The sequence below is a fragment of the Lynx canadensis genome, chromosome B1 (assembly GCF_007474595.2).
Source record: "Lynx canadensis isolate LIC74 chromosome B1, mLynCan4.pri.v2, whole genome shotgun sequence".
NCBI classification, from domain to species: domain Eukaryota; kingdom Metazoa; phylum Chordata; class Mammalia; order Carnivora; family Felidae; genus Lynx; species Lynx canadensis.
Window position 1 is genome coordinate 17,171,720 of NC_044306.2, and position 23,612 is coordinate 17,195,331.

The window sequence follows — 23,612 nt, forward strand, 5'->3', positions numbered from 1 at the left end:
GTACATACATAATACATAAATAAAATTCAAAAGGCCCAGGGTGCATTTTAGGATGTTCATTGTTATCCTGGTCTCCACCCATTCAAAGCCTGTTGTATTTCCTCCAACTCACTCCACACTCTCCCACCAAAACAAACAAACAAACAAAAAGTTTCCAGACTTTGCCAGTGTTCCCTGGGGCTCAAAATCACGTCCAGTAGAGAGGCATTAGTTACAAAAACAGGGACCACTGTGGCTGGGCACAGATGAGGGGAGAGCAGTAAGGGAGTTTTTTTATATATAAATTTTAACCTTTAGAATCATTTTAGATTTACAGAAAAGTTATGAAGACGGTCTCTCCTGTTGGTAACCTCTCCCATTATTATGGTGCACTTGTCACAACTAACGAACTAGAGAGGAACAGGACCTAGGGAATTAGATGAGGAGTTTTGGAAAGTTAAGGTGAAAATGCCCACTGTTACCCAAGTAATGATTCTGAGGGGGCAGGCTGACGTGTGGGAGAGGTCCAGCCTGGAGACACAAATGTGAGAGTTGCCTGAATATACAGAGCATGCTGTTTCAACCTCAAAACTGAGATCATCCAGGGAGAGAGCACAGGTAGAGAGGAAAAGAAAACCAAGCACAGAGCCCTGATGACCCACGCCCCCAAAATGTGGAGGACAGAAGAGGAGAACCAGCACATGAGACGGGACAGCAGTCAGTCGCTGACGCAGAAGCAAGAAACAGTGGTGGTGTAAAAACAGGATGGGTCCGTCAATCTTTCTGAACATCTGAAGCCTCACATTAGAACTTGGCAATGAGGCATACACACTGGCTGCTACCATGCAGCTGCACACACTGCTGGCCGGCCCCGGACACGCCCTCACCCCCCAACCCGGCACAAGGAAAAGGCCAACACATCACATTACTGCAACGGTTCCCTCCCCACCGCATCTCGGCCACCACCCTGCTCTCACAGCTGCATTCCCCACGCCTGATCACCTTCCTGAACCCACCCCGCCAGCGGTTCTTCTCAGGGACAGCTCAAAGCCGGACTACCCCTGCCGGACCACCCTCAACAGAAACCGTTCAAAACCCGGAATTTACTCTGCAAACCTGGCTAACAGAATGCCACTGTGATCAGGATCAATGAGTAAGGGCAACTTTTTACATCAGAAAACAAAAAAAATTCCATGGGGCGCCTGGGTGGCTCAGTCGGTTAAGAATCCAACTCGATTTTGGCTTTGGTCATGATCTCACAGGTCATGAGATCGAGTCCCACGCCAGGCTCTGCACTGACGGCATGGAACCTGCTTGAGATTCTCCCTCCCTGTCTCTCTCTGCCCCTCCCCCGCCTCACTCTTGATCTCACTCTCTCCTGCTCTCTCAAATATTTAAAAAAAAGAAGAAAACAATTCACTTTTTAGGAGGTATTAACCTTTAGTAAAGGAACCTAGAACCGTGGATTCAGGTTCTGCTATAAAATGCGTGATCAAAAAAGTGGTGGCTGTTCCCCTGTGCAAAACAAACAGCAAAGCTGAGGAAGGAAAAAAAAAAAGATACTAATACCATTTCTACTGAAAAGTACATTACCTAGAGTTCATGCTTATGAAAATTAAACTCCAGAAACGATTTTAGCCAAAGGCTACACTTTGATATTTAGAAGGCGATCATACTACTTCAACTCATTGTAGTTTAGGTTTTCTTCTGTGCATTTTGCAAAGTGAAAACCAAGAATGTTTACTTAGTGCAGCCTGTAGAGGAAAGGGCCTCGGGTCCGAAGCTAAAATATCTTTAGTATAGATTTCTGGAAATCCATAAATAAGAGAGAAAAAATAATTTTTCTAGTAGAAATCAGATATTAACGTGCTCATATTTCTTCATTAGGGAGACCTTCACATAGAGTGTTCTAAGTCAATTACCGTGACTGCCCCTTCGTCACAAAACAGAACACAGCCCCAGTGCTAAGAACAAAACTGCATAAATTCAAATATTTAGATCTAAAGCTGAAGATTCAGAAATGTTGCATACGCTTCCATGATAGGACTAGGTGGGACACAGCATTACACATGCAGAAAACCCCCTAAATGTTGTACATCTACTACTTAGAGGTCCCAAATCTTAACATGCCTTCAGCCCGCCATGCAACAGGCAAAAAGTAAACAGCATCAATGCCACCTGTGATGATAAAAACACACAAAAATATTCACCTGAAGAACTCTGTGTTCTCCCTCGGCGTGCCCTCCCATATTCTCCCATTTTGTATCAGCAGCAGTGAGAGCACTCACTAGAGTTGAACTTATTACTGAAATCCAGAGCTTAATGTTCAGTTTGAATAGTGTCACATTTTTAAAGTATTTTGGAAGATGTTTCAACTGCAGGGAAGATAACCACATTTTCAAAGAAAAATGTCACCAAAAAGCCAGTATGAAATGTAAATGACTCCTGTTTTTTAAAAATAGTGTATATTAAGTGTTTAATGGTCTCTAAAATCAATAGGGAGGGGGGGGAGGAGGAGAGAGGGAGGGGGGAGAGAGGGAGGGGGGGAGAGAGGGAGATGGGAGAGAGGGAGGGGGGAGAGAGGGAGGGGGGCGAGAGTGAGTTGGGGTAGATTTAGGGCGTTTTGTTATCGTCGCGGTATGGATGTAGATTCGGGCGGGAGTTTTTTTTTCTTGACTTTCTGTTCTTTCGGGGGGATTTTTTCTCCCTGCTGGAGAGAATTAGATCTTACTAAGAAAGCCTGTTATTCAGGTATTACTAATTCACATCTTCCCAGATACCATTTACAAGACGGGAAAAAGCCACTTTCCTATAAATTATAATAGCCAACACCAGTACCTTTTACAATTTTTACTGTTACACTGAAAATGTAATGGGTGGCTCTGTTTACTTTCCGAGTGCGTATCAAATCTTTCTAAGCCACGTTCGGACATTGTCCGTAGCAACAGGGGTGGGGGCCCACTATGAACCCGGACTGAACAGCCTTAGGCTGGATGTGTGTCCTGTAACTGCTCCTGGTGTTAATTCTGAGAGGGGCCGCGCTAAGTCTGGTTGCTCCGGCGATGACTTGATTTAAATACTGCCTTCAAATGATCAACAACTCATTCCATTTAACGCAGTCTTCAAACCACTAATACATGACGGTGACAACCCCAAATCTCTCCCCTCAGCACAACGTAACTCTTTTCCAGCCCTTAAAAACCTGAAGAAAATTAGAGAGTTCCTAGTTTGCAAGCAGCCTCCATATAAAATCTGCTATGTGATTTACCTGCTCTATGAACCTATAAAACACATCTGCGGGCATCTGAAGATCACTGGCTGTTCCGTGCCGTTGTGACATACAAGACAAGACAGGAGGAACACGGGCTGCGCAGACACTTCTGGCTGGGCTAGGCATCCATGGGCTACTTACTTTCCTCTCCTCTTTTTACAGACCAGACATGACCACTACTTGTTACTCACCCTGCAACCACTTTCTCCTCACCCACGCTCCAGGGCAAACACTGCTCACGGAGAAGTTCCAGAAACACAGTTTACCGCTCGTGATTTTAGATCATCTCACCTAACGTACTTTTTCTCTGCAAACAAATAGCATTTAAATGTCATTTTGGCAGGGTAGCCATTAATTAGCACCAGCCACTTCCTCCACTCCCAAATCAGTAAAGCTTTAACTACTGGCGAAATTATGATGATAATTATTTAGGTACACATACAGATATCTCACTAAATAATGGATCGGGAAGGTGAAGGTTCCGTGTAAAAGAAAAAAAAAAAAAAAAAAGGAAAGTCAACATATACAAAGTCCCTCCTCTTCCTCTCCTTAAAATGTTCTTTCCCCCTATTTTTCTTCTTCCCACCTTTCAGAAGACATGGGACCCTGCCTAGCTACAAACAAAGCCACCCAGGGTGCCATACATAAAATTCTGCCTCTTCTGCAGCTCCTCCCTAAATTATCACTCCCTCTCAAACATCACACTCAAATGACCCAGCCATGACCGGCCCTTTTTCCAGGGTCTGCAAACACACACAAGTTTATCCCTACTTAAAAATAAGCTTCATTCAAACCTTCACTTCCCTCCAACTCACACCCTATATTGCCCCTTCCCGTACAGGCAGAGAGTTCTAAACAAGAACTTGCTTAGGGCTACCCTGACTTCTGTCTCCAAAGAGGCTACTTCTACCCTCAACTGCTCTACAGGACCTCACATCCATCCTGGCACCAGACACAGCTTCTCCTGGCATCACAAGTCAGTGGCAAATCAGAGGACTTTTTCTCAGTACTCCCTGAATTAATGTCACATGTGACACCACCCACTACACCCTTGCGTCCTTTACAGGTCACAGACTGCCTAAAGCATGGTCAATCCACAAAGGATAAATGACACTGTTTTCCTGATTTTCCTCAACACTCTTTTACACTCTACACTCTCTCGCCTTGAAGTTCGCCATCACAAACTTCTGTCTTCTGACTCTTCTTACACGTGCACATAGTATCGTGCTTAGAGGTCTCATCCACTCAGTCGTACTCAATCGTACTCAATCGGCCAGGAGCACTTTGGAATCCCACATTCCAGCCTTAACTTCCCCCAAGTGCGGGAACACGCCTCCTGAGATGCCATCACACCTGCCACACAGCCTTTCACCAGCTCCCAACCACAACATGCCAGCCATTCCACTCTATCCTACTGCACCTCTCCAGCAACGGAACAGTTTCTCCACTTTCCAAATCACTCAGGCTTGCAACCTAAGAAATCGATTAAGAAAGAAGGGGCTGGCAGGCATAAAACCTGTGATCTAGCCTTGGCTTTGTCCCTAAATCAATTGTGTGAATTCATGGAAGTTACCTAATGCTTGGATTCCATCTCTTTATTTGAAAAACTCTACTAAAATCTTCATAGCCTCCTGCCCTCCAGAGAGACACTTCTCTCCTCCCCACCCTTCCCCCACCACTTTCCTCTCTCTCACACTTGTACAGACACCGATCTTTTATTTCTAACTACCAAACCTCCATATCTAAAGTTATTGAGACTGTGGACAATTTTTTACTCTCAATTTCTGAAAACTGTCCCCTTTCCATTTGTCACCTAGTTCCTATCTGTATTTACTCAGGCACAGGATCTCATAGCTTTCAAAGCAGTATTCCTGTGTTCTTACCATCCCCCCCCCCAATTTAGCCCATCTACCACAGTCAAATTAATCTCATTAAAACTTCTTTGCAATATTAGTCCCTAGTTTGAAAATATTCCGTGTTTCCCCTTAGCCTGCTGATTAAGTATATTCTTCTTAGCCTTGTACTAAAGACTAAAGACCTCCACCTGCTTCCTAATTGGATCTCCCAGTAGTACTATTTCAAGCCAAAAAGGTGGACTTTCCACAGGCTGGAAACCACCAAGCTGTCCAGAGCAGGTGACACCACCTAGTGGTGAGGCCTCTAACCCTGTAAGATCTCTATCCCTTGCCTTCTTAAAAGGTAACCTCAACATTGGTCTTCCTGCCCTTCATTCCTCACATACTAGTTATTTTCTCACTTTTCTACATTTCTTTCTTTCCACCACTTCTTAACACCTGCCCCATAAAAACCTGTCCTCCCGGTCTATAACCCAACGTACGTCCAGATCATAGACATTCTATGTTCTACTTGCACAAAGGAAAAAAACAAGCTGCAAGTCATGGGAAAACAGGATTAAACAGGCATTGATGATAAATCAACCAACCCTTTTCCTAAAGATAACATGGTATGCTCTCAGCATACCGCAAATCATGTCATAACTAAGGTTTCTACAATTTGCTTTATATGTGTCACTTCCTCTCCTTAAATTATTCCCTCCTGATTCACTCTTCCCTCAGAACTCACCCTATCCTACCTAATATCCACCTACCTGCCATGCCCAGCTCAATGAAGTGCTAGGATGAACTCCCCTGCTCTTATCACACTGGATATAACTATTTTTTGTCCTCCTGCCACTCCGCGCTGTAAGCTCCCTGAGGGAAGGACATGCGATTTGCTCACCCTGTATCCTGTGTCCAGCCCAATGTCTGGCAAAGAGGAGACCCATAGTCGCTGAGTTCATGAATGGACAGATGGCTGAGGGTGGAGAATGGAAGGCAGGACTCTAGGAGAGGAGGGGTAACACGGGAAAATACACACCCATTCTTCTGAAATTAACAGAAAATCCAGGTGCAACCACCAGGCCAGTAACAACAGTGCAGATGGCTCTGATTTCTAGCAGCTGAGCGACAGGGTCACCACCCACCTCAAAATGCTTCCAAATTGGCTGGAAGAGATGCCAGATCAGTTTCTGTGATGCAGAGCTTATTTTGAAGCTCTATGCTTGGATATTCTACGAAGGATTAAATACCACTTGGTTTTCCTAAATAGTTTGTAAAAAGACTACAGGTTCATCTCCACACATATAATAAACCTTTGGAATTAAGAATTTTGGCAATATATTTAAATCTGGGACCTAAAGGTTAAGTTTAAGTTTCTAAAAACTTTAAAACATGAAATATACAGATTCGTCATCTGACTGAATACGTTTTAAAGTCAGCAAAGAAAATGACAACTCTCTGATCTTAAATGAATTACCTGAATCACTGATTTCAAAAACTTCTTTCCAGTGCCTAAGGATACACTAACACTTGCAAATTGACCAATTAAGTGAGACAAAAAAAATAGTTTGGCATGATCGTCTATATAATTTGGTCAAAAGAAAGCTTACCTACTGCAATTTCCCACTCATAAAAGATTAAACAGACACCTAGCCTTATGGCTTCCTGCTATTAAATCAGGTCCTTTAGGCCACAAATTAGGCCACTGAGACAACATTTAATGCAACAATAATGCACTAATTTGATTCAGTTTACTCAGTCTATGTAAAATCAGCCAAACTTGGGTGGAAAGCAGGTGGTGGTAGACTTGATAAGGGAGGTTAAATAATCTGTAAGATCCCTTTCACCTCTAACATTCAAAGAAATAACTGCTTCCAAGGTGGCTCATGAACTAAGTCTAAAGATACACACGAGAGGGGCAGGGTTGCTGGTAAACCAAAACAGTTGTTAGTCTGCAGTAATTTTCAGATTCCCATCTTGGCACTTGTCCACAACGTGGATTAAATGATCTATTAACATGATGAGAACTCACTGGGAGTAACTTCTAGTGACTAATTAAAAGATACAAGTAAAATACAGGTGGCCTAAATGCTTTTATTAAGTCCTCTAACAATCTACCTTCCTTTCAGAGTGACAAAGAATTTGGCTCATTTAAGACATTCTTTTTCAAGAAATGGGTACACAAATGCACACTTTATTCAAATCAAACCTTACAATGAACCTGTTAAATGCCATGTTTGGCTTAACTTAGAGTTAGATCAATTGTTTTTTAAAAATTATGTAGTGTTTTAAGTATTTTTAAATCCATCTTGAAGTTTAATGATGACAGTGAGACAATTAATTCCAACTGTGGAACCAAAGCTGTCCTTTTAAAACTCAAAAGATAAAGCCAAAACTGACCCATATAACTGCAGAAAAAATACATTTTCATGAATAACTATCAACTGGATATGTTGGGTTAACCACTACATCTCCAAGAATGGCACGGGAAAACATCACTAAAACCTAGTTTTAACACGTGCAGAGATCAACTACTGAACCCGATATGTCGCAACCCACAAAGCCTCAAGAGGCTGCCTTTCTAAAAGACAAATAAATGAAGATCATCTGCCTTTTAAATGTTTCCCAATTTTAAGAGTCAGTGTAAATATCCAGGGAAGAAAAGAAAAGAAAAGAAAAGAAAAGAAAAGAAAAGAAAATTTACCAAGCATAGAGTTAACAAAAGCCACTTAATGAAACTGTAGTTCAAACACATGCCCCCCCCCCAAAAAAACTTAATGCATAAAAAATATTTGAGTTTACTCTTCTAAAGCATACAATTGTGTCCTTGTTTTCAAAGCTCTGCAATTCACATCAATGGGAACAAAAAAAATCTCAAAGAGACAACACAAAGTTAGCTTCCTGGAAGAAAGCACTCTAAGTAAGAAAAAGCACTGAAGAATGAGGATCCCTCTTTAAAAAAAAAAAAAAAAAAGACCCTACAAGTTTCTCCTCCAGGGGGGAAAAAAAAAAACTAATAAACAGCACATTTTGCAAATGTTTAGCCCCGCAATTTATCAATCGCACCTCGTCTACCTGCATTCAACCAGTTAGTACTTAACCCTCAGAGCAGCGCTCCCTCGGGGCACAAAACATCTAAGAGAAACTGCGACTCCATTTCAAAGATCCCATCTCCTTGGCTACTGGCCTCGCCTTTCATCTCCCCAACGCTGGGACTCTCATAAATTGGAAGAATTAACCTAGGGCGAGATCGGTTAAGTCATTAGCGGGCTCGAGAATTACCGGCGAAGGGGAGCGGAGCGCGGCGGCGAAGTTTCCGAGCTCCGGGGCGCAGCGGAAGTCCTCGCCTCGCCCTCCGGCCGCCCGGTAGCCCCGCGCCGCGGCCGCCGCTCTGATTTCCAGCAATGGCTCCAGGACCAGACCCGTGCAGCCCCGGCCGCCGCCGCAGCCTGCAGCCCGCGCGCGGCGGCACTCGGCTCGGCAATTACCATTCGGTTCACGTTGCAAACTGTCCCCCTCCCACCTCTCCGCCCCCGCATCCTCCGCCGGCCGCCTAATCCTGAGCGGGTCCTGAACTTTCCAAGTGGGCAGGCGCCACGGCACTACCAACCTTCCAGCCGGGCTTGCTTTCATCCCTTGTCCCAGAGCACCGGCAGGAGCGCGCTCCTGGGCCGGACGGTGCGGGGAAAGCACCCAAAGAGCCGAAAAGTCCGCCACCCAGAAGCAGCAAGTTGCATGCCTACCGAGCGCAGACGGCTCCGGCCCGGCCGCGCACGGGCAAACGCGGCGCGGCGCTGCGCCCCTTGCCCACCCGCCCCGCAGCCCCAGCTTCGTTTCTAGCAAACTTACAGCAAAGTTGGCCCCAAGTGGCAGCGGCGCTCTCGGGGACGCGCGCCTCGCCGCCTCAGCGCGCGCCCGAGCGGGGGCCAGGTCCTCCGGGGGCCTCACTGGGCCCACGGGTCCGCATGATGTCGGCGGCCCTGCCTCCCTCTCCGTGCGCCCCGCTCGGAAGCCACTGCTCGCCGCCCGCGCGCCCCACTCCGCGGCCGCCGGGCTAAGCACCGGCGCCTCACGCGCTGGGCGCGGAATATATCCCTCCGCCCGCAGCCACGCCTGCGAGCGCCGGCGCTCGTTTCTCCCGCGCGGAAACTCGATCTGACTTTCCCTGGCGGCCAGACTCTGAGCTTGCGGGTCCCGGGCAACAACGCCCCGCCACGGGTCAGTGATCCCTTGCCGCCAGAGCCGCCAGAGCCGCCAGCTCCTTCCGAGGAGACGAGCGAGTGCCCAGGGTGATCTTGCGACACTCCGAGGAACAGTGTGCGGCTTGCTCTAGTGCGGATGTTGGTTACGGCTAGCACACAGATCTGTGCAGGGAATTAATATGGAATGTTTCCTGCTAGGAAAGGGGAAACAGTTTAGCTTAGCTTAAAAAAAGAAAAAAAAAAGTGAGCTTCCCCCGTCTCCCTTTAGATTGCCTAGCACCTTCAGGGAATTCTTAAATCTGCATTTGAAAGCCTCGGTTCTGGGTCTGCAATTGCTCGGTGGAATAAAATCTTCCAAAAGGTCTCAAAAGGAATGCAGTTAGATCGGATCTACTTCCTTCTACAGTGTGCACGAAGATCCAGGGAAAATGAAAGCGCTTCCTCTGCCACCTCTTTATGCAGAGCTGGTTAAATCCCATAACCTCCCCGACCCTGGTTACGAACCCCAACGCCGGCCTCTTCCGGCGGACACCCCCGACTCCCACGTCTGCGGGACAAAAGGCTGCTCTGCCGCCTCGTGCGCTTTCCCAGCCGGCAAGTCGGCGGCACAAAGTGTGAACCCAGTCTAATGTTAAACTACAAGTTCCCTAGGGACAAGGGGAAGCCCCCGAGCGTCTAGCTGCCCCACTCGGGGAAGCCCGCCCCCCGCCCGAGCGCGCAGTCCGGGTCCTGGGGCTGTGAGACCATCCTCGGCCCGGGCAATCTCCAGACGCGGGCTCCGCACAGCTGAGACTCAGCCGAAGCCCGGAGTGGTCCCGGGCATTGGAAAACAGCCCACAAAAGAGGGCGGACATGATCTCGGAAAGTTTGTGGGACTCGAACGTTTAACACTGTGAGGACAAAGAGATCCGATTTCCCCGGAACCGGTGGAGGGGACTTCAGGGAGAACTGCGAAGCACATGCGAGCGAGGGTGTCTAGGCTTAAAGAGAGGCATTCCTTGGTTCAAAGTTAATGCAGTCTCTTCCTAAACCATATTAAAGAAGGCGTTTGAAAAAATGAAGGTGCCTAGCAGGTTATGGCTGGGAAGGAAAAATAACGCCTGCAGAATGAATGTACTGATTAGCAGCACTAAGAGTATCTGGTGTACTCCCTGCGCAGTATTTAGAATACACACATGTTCATTCACACACCCAGCAAACACCATCATCCAAACCCTTGGCCATCGTCATAAATGCGCAAAGTGCTCCTGGAGTTACAGGTCAATTTTATACTTGGAACACCTCGAAAATAGACGACCTGATCTCCAAGCTCTACCGGTATGCGCCCCTTGCCGAATTCTAACTCTCAAGAAATCACAGTCACGCAAGAACGCCAACAGTGTGCTGGGGGAGTGAGGTAGAGTTGGAGGACAAGGAAGAACACTGAAAAGTAAAAAGACACCATCCCGTAACATAAAATCACAAGATGCTGTAAACGCCACGAAAGAATTCCTGAACAAAATTACCATTCATTAATAAATAAAAACGCCTATTAGAGCTAAAACATCTGTTTGGGAATCCCGATTTTCCAGGCTCACTGCGAAACCTAATTGCCTGAAGAAGTTGCACTTTTTCGCCACAGGAACAGCCGAGAGCCAGAGATGGAGATTCCAGACTCGCGACGACACGTTTTCCTGATCCTTTAGCCTAAACGAAACGAAATAGAGATGGCTCTTTGCTACCATCGAATTACCCTCACAAGAAAGAGTAATGTAGTTGAAGCTCTACGTTCGTCCTTTCAATAGTCGGCCCTCCCTAACCTTGTCCCCAAAGGCTTTTGGAAATAAGGGGAGTAGGGGACGGTTCCTGAAAACAAAAACGCTTTCCTCCAGCCCTGCCTTTCTATCCAGTCCACCCAAGCCAGTATTTGGAAATTAGAGAATGGGCCGTAATGGGTGGTAAGTGAAGGCTGGCAGCTCACGCCCACGTCCCAGGAGCGCCCAGCAGGTCCAAGTTCTCGGTCCGCGCGGAACCCGGCAGGGATCGCGCGCCTTGCCGGGTGTCCGGACTAGAGGGCGCTGCGCCACTGCAGATCACGCGGCCCCCGTTGCGCCTGGGCACCATTTCTATAATAAGTTACATTCAAAATAATGCACAAACAGCATAGCTTTTCAAGTTCTTTTGAACACTGCTATGTACGTATTTTATGAATTCCAAAACCTGCGCAGACTGATCTTTCATTCCCGAGGCATGTACAACCAGAGGGGTGTGCAGCTCGCCAAGAAGAGAGCCTGTAGGATGCACACGCTTCCCTGCACTAGCTCAGAGCCAAACAGCCCCACGTAATTTCATTTACGTTTAAACTTAAATACAAAAGGCTTGCACTAAACAAAGAACTTACCAGTTCAGCCGAGTCCTTGGATGCAGGCTTTAAAGTCCTCGGTAGCTCCGTAATCCCCACGCAATTTGGATATTTGTTAAAAAGCCGTATCTGAAGTACCAACTTTGACTCCCTCGGATCTTCAGCATGTCCCCAACGAGAGCGCGATCCGCCGGCGCTACCCCGACCCAGGTGGCCACATCTCCGGAGGCTCCCGTCCTGGGTGGAAAGTTGAACACCAAAAGGAGGCGAAATGAGAGTGCGCGAGGGCTACGGAGAGGGCCGAGGAGAAGCCAAGTTTGTCAGGACATGTCCAGGCAGCAAGCCGCTGAGTTTGGGAGTTGCGGCCGGGAACTGCGGCGGATCGCTGCCTCTTTCCCCACTCCCTCCCTCTTGGAGGAGGTGGGGGAGGGGAGGTGACGTCAGCGCCCCGCCTCGCCCCCCGCCCCGCCGCGAGGATGGGATTCTCCTGCGGGGTCCGCCTCCCCGACAGTCGCACCGAGCGAGCCGGGGGCCGGAGCGGTCTCCGCCGCCGCAGCGCTCTTTTCCCGGAGGCTTGTGTCCCTCTCCACCGTGCGACGTCTCCCCGGCTCTACCGAGCGCCGGCGTTCCTCGCACTCAGCACCGGAACGGCCCCGGAGCCCCGCGGCGCGCACCCCTCTGCTTTTCCTTTTGGGCAAGCCCCCTCCCGCAGCGTTTCCCACGCGTCGAACTGCAGGTGATGCTCTCCCTCTTCTGCAGCTGAAATTCGTCGCGACGTGTCGCTTGCCGGGTTTTTGCAGGGCGGAAGCGAGGACAGTCTCTGCAGACTGGCCTGGACGACTTGTACTTTGTAGCCCTCCAACTTCTGGATGTGATGTATTTTAAATAGCTCTTGTCCTCTAGCGCTGTTTGTGGTCTTTGTATTGAACATCACAGAGCCATATTTTAATTTTCAGATCCTTTGCAACATCGCCTACGTTTTGACACGGTACTCCGAAGCGTATAAGGTTCCGAGGGGTGTGGGGGAAGTGATGGAGGAGGAGCCAATTTTTAACGTTTCTTACAAACCGTCCTTAGGGATAGGGGCCAATACACAAATCAGTCGTCTAGTCGTAATGTAGAGCAAGATAAACGCAAACACTATTGAAATTTAATTTATAAATGAATGTGTCGTTTTTATGTAAGCGTCCAGACTCCTGGAAAATATCTCCTGTGGAACGTGTGTTGGTTGTGGTTGGGTGTTTTTTTTTTTTTTTTTTTCCTAATGCCGCTGATGTACCAAAATAAAATCTATCCTGAACAGCGTGAAATTCCCAGGGTGCCATTTCTGGGAGTTGACACTGTCCACAGAAGGTTGTCATTAAAATAAAGAGGACCCTGAAAAGGGCGAGGACGCTGGGAGCAGGATCTATCAGTACATTTTCAGCCATTGATGTAAATCTGCCTGTCTGTTTAGCTGGTCTTTCTCTTTGAAAGGTAAAGAGCAAAAACCCTGAGGACCCTGGAAACAAGGCAAGGAGTTGAACAGAAGGAAGATTAAATGTTGGAGCATTGTATATGCTTAGCCTTGAGGAAATCCTGTAACTTCTCTAAATTTCAGTTTTCTCATCTGTGGTAAGGGGATAATATCTGTTTCACTCTGAAAAATGTATTCGTGTATTTATTCATTCAAAAAATATTTATTGAATGCCATTTCTTTGCCAGAGAGATAACATTCATTCACGTGGGCCACACTTCCACTGAGCATCATATAAAGTGTCGAGCAAGCACACAGTAGTAAATCAGTAGCAGTTTTCTTACCCTCTCTATTTTCGCAGCGTGTCAGCTTTCACATCCCTAAAATTAGGAAGAGATAAAGGGAGGTTATCACAAATGATTCGAGATACATTTTGATTTAGAAGGGAGGAGAGGGCAGGGAGAAGCTAGGAGACAGAGAATTTTGGGAAAGGACCTTAGAGGCCTCAGCAGACCAGAGGGCAGTGGAAGGTGCCAGATTCCTGAGGAGGGAGGAGACAATCAAAAGAAAGACTGGCTTGGGAGGCCAGCCTGTCCCTGCAGAGGACAGACTTCTCATGCTTCACTATTTCAAGTACACAGGCCCACTCCTTTTATGTCAATAGCTGAAATTAGAAATTGACCACATATTACAAGTTCTCATAAATGAGGCACATCAATTTTTCCCAGATGCTGCTGTGCAAGTCAATTCAGTGTGCTCTACAAGTCTTTAGAGTTATCCTGTAAATCAAAGTTTTCCCATGTAAAAAAAAAAAATCATAAACAAAAGAAACTTATCTATAATCGATGGTATTGATCAAAATAGCTGTTTTTAAAAACACAGTGCGAGACCGGGGCACCTGGCTGGCTCAGTCCATAGAGCACGTGACTCTTGATCTCAGGGTTGTGAGTTTGAGCCCTATGTTGGGTATAGAGATTACTAAAAAAAAAAAAAAGAGAGAGAGAGAGAGAAAGAAAAGAAAAAGAAAGAAAGAAAGAAAAACTGAAAAAAAATTAACAAAGTAAGAGGAGAGAAAACTTTTAACAGCCTCCAGACCTGCATGGTCCAATACCATAAGTAGACACTAGCCACAAGTGGCTGTTTAAATTTATGTACAATTCAGTTATTTTGGTCTCACTGGCTACGATTCAAGTACACAATATCAGCTTGTGACTAGTGGCTACCTGTTGTTCGGGGTCAATTAAAGAATATTTTCGTCATGACAGAGAATTCTACTGGACAGCATTGTTATGGACTTTGCTATTGTTTTCGGAGAGCTACACCAGGTATTATAGTTTTTCATGCACCCAATATTGAGTCACTTGCAAAGTAAAACAAAAACACAACCAGAATCACAGCAGATTCACTCGTTCCACAAATATTTATCAAGTACCAACGATATGCTATGTGACATTATAAAGGACTCGAATTTTAAGGAGTTATATCTGGTGATTAAGAAATATTAACATGGCCTAACATAGGCTTTTAATTGTTTTCTTTCATTGCTGAATACCAAACCCAGGGGGAAATCACTACATTTAAAGCAGAAAAGCATTCTAAGACATGTTTAGGCCTTGTCCTAAGATTAAATAATCCTAAGTAGTCTGGCCCCTGGTATCCCACCCTCTGTGATCCTTCTCATGGCTTTCTCCTCTGCCTGCACTCCCTTTCTGCCTACACTTCCTGGAGGTAACACCCTCTTCCGCCCTCTCCACTTCCCCAGCTTTGGAATTATTTGACTCTTTGCATTCAAATACGGCTCTCCTCCGGGAATCTGCTTGTACTCTCCAAGGGGGCCATTAGAGCAGACAACTACTCAATCTAAGAATCAGTAGCAGTTAACTATGGGTATGAATATGTTAATATTTCTAGTCCCTTCCAAGGGCATTATAACAAGGGCTTTCTTAAACCTAAATCTTAATGATGAAATTTTATTCTAATGGTGAAATTCCAGATGCCATGGCCAATTAGGCAAATATTTGGAGGTATTACAATTCACCTACTGGATGACTATTAAAAAAAAAAAAAAAAGGTAACCTTCATTTTAGAGATAAACACATAGTGGAATAGGCTGGTTGTGGATATTCTGTCATGACAAATATAAGATCTTCACCCCCAGCGGGTTTGGGAACAGATCTTGCTGGATAAATGTAATTCTTATGATGTTTTTCTCAGCTCAGTGATTGAATGATCTCAAGCCTACCTTTTTGACCAGTAAGCAATGAATCATTCAGAATCTGTTAAAGCCCTTTTCCAACAGAGGTAGTAGAAAGAACATCACACTCAAGGTCAGGAGATCTGGTTTGAGTCTTGTCTTTGCCACATAAAATCTAATGTATTTGCTTATTACTGAATTTGGGGAGTCTCACTTTCCTTAATAAAGGAATCTCTAACAAACAAAAATGTGCCCTGACAGTTGGGAGATACCAACTATATCAAATTGTTTGATACAATTTGATAATTACTACAGTATCATTATTCTCGATTTACAATTTCTCACCTTACCACTACATCCCAGCTATGAGGCTTTGTAGAACCAAGAGTAAAAAGTAACTTTGATTTGATGCCAATTATGCCCCAGACTCTGCTCCCACCTCTTTGTGTGCATCATTTCATGTAATTCTTACAAAATCCTATAAGGTATTAGCAATTAATACCCTACCACCTTGTTCCAGATGAGAAACTAAAGTTAGGTAGATTAGGTAACACTCTTATCGGTATAATGCACTAACTCCAATACCCTGTACCTCATTTGAACCCTTTATGAACCAAGATGGCTGTTGTCAGCAATGTTGTGGTTCAAGAAGCAACCCAAGAGAGGGGCACCTGGGTGGCGCAGTCGGTTAAGCGTCCGACTTCAGCCAGGTCACAATCTCGCGGTGCGTGAGTTCCAGCCCCGCGTCGGGCTCTGGGCTGATGGCTCAGAGCCTGGAGCCTGTTTCCGATTCTGTGTCTCCCTCTCTCTCTGCCCCTCCCCCGTTCATGCTCTGTCTCTCTCTGTCTCAAAAATAAATAAACGTTAAAAAAATTTTTTTGAAAAAAAAAAAAAAGAAGCAACCTAAGAGAATAAAAATCTATCAAATGATGGCTGGAGGAAGATGTTCCTTTGTAGCAGCTACACCGAGTATGGAGAATGAACTGTCTTAAAGTGGGTCATTTAATCACAGAATGAGAGCATCACTGATTGTGTTTAGGAATATATGTGTAATACACATTATTTGTTTGGCTTCCCTATATTTCTAGGCAGATATACATACTCTTAAACTCATTTTGATTCAGAATCATTGTCTGACTTCTAACTTCTTTAATCTGAACAGCAGGAAAAATGCACACCAATTGTTCTCAATGAGTTCTGACAAGGACCATCTCACTGGATTTCATGATCAGTGTTTCATTTTACACTCCACTTTTCCTTTTCCTGGTCTGCAACCACTAGTGTTTCTATTTCTCTCCAATTCTTCTTTCTTTCTTTCTTTCTTTCTTTCTTTCATACTTTCCCATATGACTATGCGGGAAATTCCCTCTACCAATACTTTTTGACTACTAAGATGCCATCCCTTTTCTTGTAGAATTGTTTTGGTCATCAAAGCTAATATGATACAGAGATGAAAAGAATCCCATTTCGGAAATGAGACTTGTAATAGTCCCCCAAAGACCTTTCTCTAAAAGATGATCTATCCAAGCCCAAAGGATAATTCTGTATCATTTGTCATGAGCATATGGGCCAACTATAGCCAATGACATGTTAGAGAAAGTTTCCTGAAGGCTCCTGGAAAAAGAAAATGTTCTTCCTCCTAAGAGAGATCCACAAGAGACAGTATGTCTCTTTGTGGACATTGTCAGATTAGGATGTCATGCCTGGGACTATTACAGTTTTCTTACTTGCTGAGGATGAGGCCTAAACCAGGGAAAGCAGATAAGGGTTCTCAGTGACATTGAATCAACTGTCTCTGAAGGCCATCTTAACTCAAGACTACTTTTTATAGGAGATCGTAAGTTTCCATCTTATTTAAGCTGGATTGTGTCAGATCTGGGGTGCTTGTAACTGACATCATCTCCTACAGCTAGATAATCCTTTTTCAAATATAGTAGGAATTATTTGAAAGAAAAAATAAATAGATGTACCTCTCAACTCGTGGGTCAATAGGAATTGAGCCTGACTCTAACAACAAGATAGAATGATACGTGGAACTTTTCCTTAATGGTTAGAAGGAAGTTTTTAGATACATAATGCTTCAGTCTCGCACACTGCCCGTTCTCCTACCATAATGAAGATGAAAATAAGGATAGGACATTTTATTTGTTCAACTAAAAGATTTTCCTTCATTCCTACTGTTCCTTCCTCTCAAGGGCCGAAGCATTTTTAGCATATTTCCCAATATCTTTGTACGGAATTCCCAGAAGTAATTTCTTAGAATCTGCAGTGATTGTTAACCAAACCGTGCTTTCAAATAATCACCAGAGGATAAAGCAGTCAGCTGCCGTGCCCACTGGCAATACATGCATGACGTTTGGGATATGTATCTATTTGTTCTTCCTATTCTCAGTATCTCATGCCAAGCCGAAAAGTGAAATCGGTTTGTATTCACCATGGCCCACTTTGCCCACACTCCGCCCTCCATTGAAACAGAATCATTCAAGCAAAAACAAAAACAAAAAACTTTTTTCCAATTAAGATGGGCTATGGTTGAAGATAAGGTTATCTTTGAGTCAGCTTTATTGTTTTGCAGCTTTAAGAAGGAAGATAGTCTACCTCTGCCCCTTTTTGAAGCAACGATGAGTAAAAAGCCTCTTCTCCTATGTGGGCAGATGTATGAGAGACAAAGAACAAAGCAATCTTTGTAGGGGAAGGTGGGTGAGAGGGGATTCTGGCCAAACTGACCTGACGGGATTCTTGCTGAAGGCAGCCAAGGTGACCCAATATTACCTGGGAGATGGCGGGACAAGGACATTTGATCAGATAGCCAGGGTGGGGGATTGTAACTTAGCCAACTCAACAGGATTCTTGCTACAGCTGGGTGATTCAGGCCTAACAAGGACAGACACCAAGGTCGAGGCCGAGAGTTTGGTCCAGGGGAGAGTGTTGTCAGTAGCTGGCTCCTTCGCTTGCTTCTACTCCCCTGTAATTGTTTTTTCCTGAAAAAAAAAAAAAACCCAAAAAGAGAGGGACAACTGTTATTAATCAAGCTTCTAAGACCTTTTGAACCTTGGCTGTAATGTTTGCAGGTTAACATTATTAGTCTGTGTCGTTGGTTTATAAAAAAGCCAAACTGTTTAATTGAGGCAGGATCCAAATGGGTGAAGGCAGAGTGTGTAGAAGAGAGAAAAAGGAGTTAGAAGTCTGAGAATTTAAGTGAGTTTTGCCTCTAACATTCACTGGCAAGTTACTCAGCTTTTTAAATAGTGGTGTGATTTGCTGGCCTCTAAGATGGGCCCCAGTGATCCTCACTTCTGACATTCATACCTTTGGGTAATCTCCTCCCACATTTTACCAACCAGGGTCTGTGACAGTAGAATAAGCCCAAAGTGATGATATGTCATTTCTGAGATTAGGTTATAAAAAACACCAAGCACGTATGCTCTCTCTCTCTTTCTGTCTCTTTTATTATTTGCTCTGGGACAAGCCAAAGACCTTCATAGTGAAGAACTGAAGGCTTCTTCCAACAACCATGGTTCCAACCAACTTGGAACCAACCAATTTGAAACTCCAAGCCTGAAGTAGATCTTACCAGCCCCAGTCAAGCCTTCAGATGCATGCAGCCCCCAGAGACAGCTTGACTGCAAACTCATGAGGGACCCTGAGTCAGATCACCCAGCTAAGCTGCTCCCAGATTCCTGCCCCTCAGAAACTATGTGAGATAATAAATGTTTGCTATTTTAAACTGCTAAATTTTGGGGGGAATTTGTTGCTCAGCAATAGATAAAAAATTTGGAATAATGGCTTCCTTCCAATAACACACTGAGGACTCAGAATAAGCGTGGATTAGAAAATATTTGGTAAACCTTAAAGGATTAAGTGAATGTTGGAGCCATACAAATAGATTGGAAGATAATATCTAGAACACCACTACCCCAAAGAACTTTGTGTGCGGATGGAAATGCTCAGTCCACGTTGTCCTGTATAGTATTACTGACCACTTGACATGCGGTGAGCACAAAATGAGGAACTGAAATTTTTATTTAATTTTGAATCACTTAAATTGAGACGGTCATAGGTGGCTAATGGCTACCATTTTGGACAGAGTGGGTCTAAGGGTTTCTACCCACAAATGACTTTTCCAAAACAGAGTCAAAAAGAACGCAACATTTAAAAATCACGATCATGCCATCTTTACCAGTTACGGACTTCTGAAAGAGGATCCGTGTTTTTTGTGAAGTCCAGAAATGACAGATTGAGTGGAAGTAATTATGTCTTTCCTTGTGTGAAAAAGAACCACGCGTTTTATAAAACTGGGGTTTTTTTTGAGACCTCAGAGAGATTTCCTCTTGTGTGTACGTGTGCAATTTATTGAACATGAAATTATGGACTCAACTGACTGTCTCACACGATGGCTAATTTGCACGATTGACTGAACAGGCATGCGATGAACCAAGTGCGCCCACAGTTACCTTAGCCACACGGGGCACGGCTGACTCATCCACCTGATGGGTGCGAGAGACTTAATAACTGAGTGGTTCTTGGCACCACCTTATTTAGTGATGTCATTTGGTAAATATGCCACCCCGGATGCTAACACAACGGCCCTAAGTTGCTTGTAATGATAGCTAAGCCTAACTAGACATAGACTTAAGAGATCGTACTAGTTAAGGCTTGTAGGACGCCAGGCATGTCATGCTGTTAGTAGAGCATACACGTTCATCTCGACGTTCTTATTCTTCCTAGATAATACATGTTGAGTTGTGCTCTGTAATAAAGCTGATATCACTTAAATGTTGACTCTATCCTTAACCTAAAATCCCTTTGCCGTGTCACCGCGTGCCTTATATCCTCAAGCTTGCAGTCACATAAGTGTAAGACATCCACTGCTGCTCCTGACACTGGGACAGGATGAAAGGGACTGGTTATCCCCATCCACGGAGAAAAGTACAATCCGATTCTTACTTCATACTACGCACAAAAATATCCCACTGCCGAATTAAAGACCTAAGGCTCTAAGCCCAATTGTAAAAATAGTTAGAAGAAAACATAAGAAAATAATTTATTTGGGGTTACGGAAGGATTTGCTAGATAAGCCATACAACGTTCTAATCGCGAAAGAAAAGATTGGGCAATTCGATTACATAAAAATCAAGAACCTCTGTTTATCAAAAAACAGCATTTTAAAAAGTGAAAATGTGGGGTGCCTAGGTGGTTCAGTAGGGTAAGCAACCGACTCTTGACTTCGGCTCAGGTCATGATTCCACGGTTCATAGGTTGGAGCCCCACGTTGAGCTCTGTAGTGACAGCGTGGAGCCTGCTTGAGGTTCTCTCCCCACCCCCCCTCTAGCCCTCCTCGGCTCACTTGCTTGCTCTCTCACTCTCTCTCTCTCTCAAGATAAGTAAACCTAAACATAAATAAATAAACTGAAAATGCAGGCCAAGGACTGGGAGAATGTCCATTTAACAAATATAATTGACAAAAAATGTAATATCTTTAATATAAAGAAGTCCTGCGTATCAAAAAGAAAAAGACTCAACAGGAAAACAGGAAAGATTCAATAGAATAATGGGAAAAGTCACAAACCTGTAACTTGGAAGAGGAAATGAATAGTGATCGTACACATCACGGGGTAAACTGTGGCCCCCAAAATGTGCCTCCCTAATCCCTAAAACCTGTGAATGTGACCTTTCTGGGAAAGGGGACTTTGCAGATGCGATTACATTAGGAATCTGGATCATTTTAATCATCCTTGATTATTCGAGTGGGCCTAAATCCAATGGCAAGAGGATTCAGAGGACATTCAGGAGAGAGACACCCAGACCAGTAAGGCCACAGGAAGGCAAAGGCTCTGTAGTCACGAGCCAAGGAATGCCCGGCACCACCAGAAACTGGGAGATGCAAAGAAGGATTCTTCCCGAGAGCCATCAGAAGGAGCACAACCATACCGACACCTTGATTTGACACTTCTGGCCTCCAGAACTGTGGGAAAATACATTTTTGTTGTTTCAAGCCACCCAGTGCGGGGTAACAGGTGAAGGCAGCCCTAACAAACGAATGAGGTGCATAAGAAGAGAAACCTTTATTAGTAGAGAAATAAAAGTGAAGTCGTAGTCGTCAGTGTAATACCCGTATATACAAATCATACTGGCAAGGGGCGCCTGGGCGGCTCAGTCAGTTAAGCACCTGCCTGCGGCTCAGGTCATGATCTCACAGCTCGTGAGTTCGAGCCCCGCGTCGGGCTCTGTGCTGACAGCTCGGAGACCGGAGCCTAGTTTGGATTCTGTGTCTCCCTGTCTCTCTCTGCCCCTCCCCCGCTCCTACTCTGTCTCTCTCTCTCTCTCTCTCTCTCTCTCAAAAAAACTGAACATTAAAAAAATTTAAAAAAAAAACAAATCATACTGGCAAAAATTAAGATGCCTGATCATATCAGAGGTGGCTCAACTTGAACTCTTATACTGCACTGGTTGGATGCAACTGTTATTCTGATGCAAGTACGTGGGAGAACAATTGTGAAGATGAATCTGCATGTCCCCTCAAAATCCAGCAATTCTCCACCAGGCTTAGTACACCCAAGAGGCACATACCCGAGTGATATGTATAAGAAAATTTATAGCAGTTTTTTTTTAAGATTTTATTTTTAAGTAATCTCTACATCCCACATGGGGCTTGAACTCATGACCCTAAAATCAAGAGTCGCATGCTTCACTGACTGAGCTAGTCAGGCGCCCTGAAATTTTATAGCAGTTTTGTTCATAATAACAAAAAACTGGAAACACACACACACAAGAGAATGAAAAAATAAATTACACCATCTTCACATTGTGAAATTTTCACAGGGGAAATGAAATGTACTGTTGTTACACGTAACAATATGAATGATTTTTAGGAATAGAATATGGGGTAAGAAATAGAAATTCTAGAAAATTTGTTCAAAATCCAGCAAAACGAAACAATATGTTGTGCGGGAAAATATGCATAAGGTATAAGCCTATTTGCTTTTATTTTTTTTCAACGTTTTTTTAATTTATTTTTGGGACAGAGAGAGACAGAGCATGAACGGGGGAGGGGCAGAGAGAGAGGGAGACACAGAATCGGAAACAGGCTACAGGCTCCGAGCCATCAGCCCAGAGCCCGACGCGGGGCTCGAACTCACGGACCGCGAGATCCTGACCCGAGCTGAAGTCGGACGCTTAACCGACGGAGCCACCCAGGCGCCCCAAGCCTATTTGCTTTTAAAAAGGATCATGGCTACTTGAGGAGAGAAGGCTGGTGGATGGGAGAGCGAGATACATTCCGGCATAGGAATATTCTAGTTCTGAGATAGGGAATGGGTGCCTCGTCTATTGTATTCATTCTGTGCTTATTAACTTAAAAATATCTTATGTAAGTTCTTCTTTTAATATGTTATTATTAAAAATATGTAATACCAAAATGATACAACAGGAAAAGGAGAATGTTGTAGTAATTAGGGCGACCTAAAGCGATCGATGTGTCTGTTGAATACCTTTTGACAGGTATTTGGAGACATGGAAGGCAGCAAGAATGGATATAACCTCAAACTCAGGAACGGAAAGAAATAAAATGACCCCGGCCACATGTGTTGAAGTGAGGCTGGTGGGTCAGTAGTTGGTAGAGAAATGGGCCAGCTCAGAGGAAGGGAGATAGATGGGACTGCCTAGATAAAAGTCTGCCACATCACAAAAGGCTTTCCTAGACACCTAAGAGTCATGCTTTGAGGAAAGATAAATTAGTGAGATCAAGAGGTCAACGGGAACAGGTGCTCTCTGGAAAAAAAAAAAAAAAAACATGTCAGAGTAGCCAGCTAGGATACCTACTTGGGCCTCTTGGCCAGGGGACAGACGGATATAACCTCGTAACTTGGCCTTATGTCAGCTGTTTGAAATGAGTGTGTGTGGCGATGGGCAGAGCTCAGGTGGTTTGTTTGTGTGTGTGTTTTGTTTTGTTTTGTTTTGTTTTGTTTTTTTACCTGTATGCTTAGGTCTTTGGTACAAAACCCCAGGGCTTTGCACATTCACTTACTGGCTGTAGGGAATTACCTTATTTGAAATGTGCCATCTGTTTCCAGTTGGGACCCTAACGGACACAAGCGGGCCTATTAATTACCTCTCTCGAACCAGCTGTTGGCAACGCTGGGCGTGGTTTCCTGGCAGCTATTACTGCACACTATTTGCCTATCCTCTTTGTAAACAAAGGCGTCAGTACAGAGCGGTGATTCTCAAAGCATGGTCTCACACAGAGCAGCACCAGCACCTGGGAACTCGTTAGAAATGCCACGTTTGGCTGTACCCAAGACCCCCTGAATCCAAAACCCTTGCGGGGGGCTA

General features: G+C 44.7%; 1 protein-coding gene across 3 annotated transcripts in view; it reads right to left on the reverse strand.

The window, feature by feature from the left end:
- Window positions 1–12,039, reverse strand: part of FAT1 (FAT atypical cadherin 1) — a 133,528-nt gene extending 121,489 nt beyond the window's left edge. For 2 of the 3 annotated variants that reach the window (XM_030312170.2, XM_032592824.1), the window contains exon 1: window positions 11,671–12,039. The gene's annotated coding sequence lies outside the window, so the exon portion shown is untranslated. Of the gene's footprint in view, window positions 1–8,937; window positions 9,001–11,670 lie in introns of those variants that run through there. The other variant, XM_032592825.1, reaches the window with a different exon arrangement.
- Between the last annotated feature and the right edge of the window lie 11,573 nt (window positions 12,040–23,612).